This window comes from Lactuca virosa, chromosome 3 (assembly GCF_052849685.1).
Source record: "Lactuca virosa cultivar CGN04683 chromosome 3, Lactuca_virosa_CGN04683_v6, whole genome shotgun sequence".
Classification (NCBI taxonomy): Eukaryota; Viridiplantae; Streptophyta; class Magnoliopsida; order Asterales; family Asteraceae; genus Lactuca; species Lactuca virosa.
In genome coordinates this window covers 405,870,482-405,874,871 of record NC_136428.1, presented here as the reverse complement: position 1 = coordinate 405,874,871, position 4,390 = coordinate 405,870,482, and positions in this window count along the sequence as shown.

The following is a 4,390-nucleotide window of genomic DNA, read 5'->3' as shown; positions in this document are numbered from 1 at the left end:
GCAAAATGGAGTTGTAGAGCGAAAAAATCGCACATTGGTCGAAGCAGCTAGATAAATGTTGAACTTTGCTAACCTTCCTCTCTATTTCTGGGCAGAAGAAGTGGCAACTACATGCTTTGTTCAAAATCGAAGTATCATTTGCAAACGTATTAACAAGACTCTGTATGAGGGTCTCAACAACTGCAAACCCAATGCCCGATTCTTCCATATTTTTGGATGCAGATGTTTTGTGATCAACATCAAGGATCACCTTAACAAATTTGTACCAAAATCAGATGAAGGCATTTTTCTTGGATACTCAACTAACAAAGTGGCCTACAGTGTTCTCATTACACGTACAAGACTGATAGTCGAAAGCTTCGATGTCAAATTTGATGACTATTATGTCCGCAACACTGCTCCGGCAACTGAAACAAAAGCTATCCTGGAAAGTGATGTCCCAACCTCTTTGGGTCCCTTGAACATAGTGGAAATCAACTATGATGATCTTTTTGATGCCATAGAGACAGCTCATTTCTCCGAAATCATGGTGTCTCTGGTAGCTCAACAACAACATGTTGAGGTATCTGGCCCAACCTTGTCTGAAGACTTATCGCTTAATACTTCCACCTCGCCGGTTGAGGGGGAAAGTTTAACTCTGGTTCAAGTGACAACCATCGAGGTTCCAGGACTAGAAGATGCAGCTCCGGTTTCTACCTGCAAAATCACTATCCAATCAAATGTTTCTTCAGACTCTAAGGATGAAGAGGTTGAGCACATCGACACAAGATCAGATTCAATGGTTATCACTCATTCATCAATCCAGGGTAACCGATGTCATTGGTTCAAGAGGAACCATCTTCGGTTCAGTGGAACTCCCATCCTCAATTTAGGGGGAACCTCCTTCATCAGCTGCAGTTCAAACTCCTACAGTCCAAGATACTTCTGCGGGCTACTCTCAAGTCGAGGGGGAACTACCTTTTCCAACCGCAGATTCCTCTGACATTAAAGATATTCCCTCTACCGCAACCGTAGATCACCAACAAACTCGTCTTCACCTTTTCAGGAAGGATCACCCACCGGGTCAAATCATCGGAAACCCATCTGCAAGTATCGAAACTTGATACTCTAGTGACTTAACTGACCATTGTCACTATGCAGCTTTCATGTCATCAGTCGAGCCTCAAACCATTAAAGAAGCACTCATGGAGTCCGACTGGATCACCGCAATGCAATAGAAGTTAGCTGATTTTGAGAGGAACAAAGCGTGGAAACCGGTACCGAAGCCAAAAGGCCACACAATCATCGGTACAGGATGGGCATACAAAAATAAGCTTGATGAGTCCGGTGCTGTGGTGAGAAACAAAGTTGTACTACTTGCTAAGGGGTACAGTCAACTTGAAGGCGATGCCTACGATGAAACATATGCCCCCATAGCCAGAATGGAAGCAATACGCATTTTCTTAGTATATGCGGCACACAAGAACATCAAAGTGCACCAAATGGATGTAAAAAGTGCCTTTCTGAATGGAGAACTGAAGGAAGAAGTTTACCTGCAACAACCTCCAGGTTTTGAGAGTATAGAATTTCCAAACTATTGCTACAAGCTGGAGAAAGAAGTATACAGTCTGAAGCAAGAAAAATATACCACTGAGATGCTAAAGAATTCTCAATGGACAATTGCTCCTCAGCCAAGGTCCCGATAGCCTTTGGATACAAGATCTCAGCTGACCCTACCGGAGAGTCAGTTGACCACAAAACCTACCGATGAATTATTGGTTCGTTGATGTACCTCACCGCAAGTCGACCGGATATTGTCTTTGCAACAGGCTTATGTGCTCGGTACCAAGCTAACCCTAAAGTATCTCACTTGACCGCAATCAAGCAAATTCTCAGATATCTAAAGGGAAGTAAAGCGTTAGGCCTCTAGTACCCTGCGGGAAATGACTTCAGCATTCAAACATTCACAGATGCGGATCATGCATGATGCATATCAGATCATAAAAGTACTTCGGGTGGATGCCAATTCTTAGGAGGAAGACTAGTCAGCTGGTCTTCAAGGAAGCAAAATTGTGTTTCTATGTCTAACACGGAGGAGGAATATGTGGTCCCAGCCAGCTGTTGTTCCCAAGTTCTTTGGATGAAGACTCAACTCATGAACTACGGTTACAGAATGTTTCGGGTGCCAGTTTACTGTGATTCAGAGAGTCCTAACAATTTCCCATAATCCTATTCATCACTCTAAGATGAAGCACACTGAACTATGGTACCACTTCATCAAGGATCACATCCTCAAGGGTAACATCGAAATCATTTTTGTACCCACTCACGAAGAAATAGCTGATGTTTTTACTAATGCACTTGATGCTACAAAATTAAATGGCTTTCTGGAAATGCTAGGAATGATGAACCTAGACCCGTAATTCTTCTTGAATTGATAGCTACCGCAGACCACATCTGGTCTCCAAGTGTGAAGGATTTGCTTCTTTTCTTTTCATATTAAAAAATAAAAAAAAAACTCTTGAAGCACTCTCTTCACTGTGGTTCTAAAACAATATTTTTCTCATATTTATTTTCAGTATAGCTAGTATATAGCAATCACATATGATAAATATATTATGTGGGTCTTTTATTTCCTTTATTTCTAACCTTCATGATCAAGGTTTCTTTCAGCTAAAGCTAGCACAGTCATACTGCTTACTACCGCAGTCACCTGAATCCAACCACAGTTGCAATAAATGCTCCCGCAGTCATAACTTCATGAACACTAAGAATAACGTTGTGTGCTATTTAATGGACTTTAATAAAGAAAAACATTCTTTCAAACATTCATTTTGTCGCACATGACAGTTTCAGTGCTTTTTCAAATAACATTCCTTCGACAGGTTCCTTTTTCCGATAAAAACAAATGAATCGTTTTTCCCATAAACGAAATCTTTTAATAAATCTTTTCTTCAACCCGTCATATCACCCGGCCGTTGGATGCCAAATATGTTTCCACTTCCCCATTTTTTACAACGGATAAAATGACTCTCAACCCCACGTTCAGGCGGCCTGTGATAAGGGTACTGTTAATACAATAATTGCTCCTCTTTTCTCAGAAACATTTTATTTTTGATTTATTTTAATTGTGGCTGATAATGGTAAAAACCCAAGCATTTTTAACTTTAACAGGTGTAATTAAATTAATTACAATGATTTTTGAAATTCAGAGGTATAAAAACCCCCCAATTCTTCCCAATATAGCTTTTACGCTATCTAAATCCTTACGACGGTCTTCTTCTTCTCCACCGTCTTTCTAAAACACTTTTCTGGTGTTTCAAGGAAGCAATCGAAAGCTTTAGGCTCTACTCGCCCAACTGGTTCTGAATCCACCATCAAGGATCAAACTCCATCCATCACATCATGCAACTTCAGGGCCATCTTCGAAGATCATCCTTCTTACAACGAAGCAATAATGTTGATGATCAAGTTTCTCCCAAAACACCAACTGTATGGTGCATTTAATGCTTTTACTGAAGTAGTCCCAATGGCGATTCTGTTCAAGTGTGGTTTCTCTTCTTTTCGACCAAGCCACAATTTACAAGAAGTTCATCTCAATCTGGTGGATGACTCACTGGTGGTGCTCACAAAAGACAAGTTTATGCGTTCAATCAATCTTAGGGTTCTTCCTTCGATGAAATTTTACTCCCCAAGACCAAGTGATGTGGTATCTACTCAATACCAAATGGGTTACCATAAGTGACTTAAATGAATTGGCGAATTCAAGAAGAACCAGCTTCCTGCAGTTTGGCAGTTTGTATGCCATTTCATCATCAGGAGTCTTTCAGGAAGAACTGCTGGAACTGATAACATGGGAATTAAGCTCCTGGAACTCATTTGGAGTATCTACATAGGGAATGTCGTGAACTATGGGCAAATCTTGTGGGTCGATGTTTTTCAGTACGTTCCCAAGGAGGCTCCAAGAGAAGATGCTACTGAGCTTACTTTTGGTCGTTTCCGGTCACTTTGCATCTTTGATTTCCACAAGGAAGCCAAGTTGGATATGGGCAACGACACAAACCTGTTTTCAACTTGCGATCTGAAAAGGTACACAACCTCTAAAGATCAAACTATTTCGGGCCCCTTAGACGTTTGCCAATGCATATCTTGGAGTCCATTAGACTCATGAACCTTGAGTCCGCTGATCATATTGTGGCTACGAGTGGTATTTCCCCATACTACTCTTCCCCGCCAAGACCAAGTCAATCTACCGCAGCCCTTACCACAACACAGGTTCCCCCCAATATGCTCAACCCAAACCCAAAGAGTTAAGTCTCTTGTTACTTCTATGAAAACCCAATTGAACGTTGTGAAAAATGGAGTTACTCCCTCTAAGAAAAGCAAGTCCAAAACCACTGAATCCTCTTCT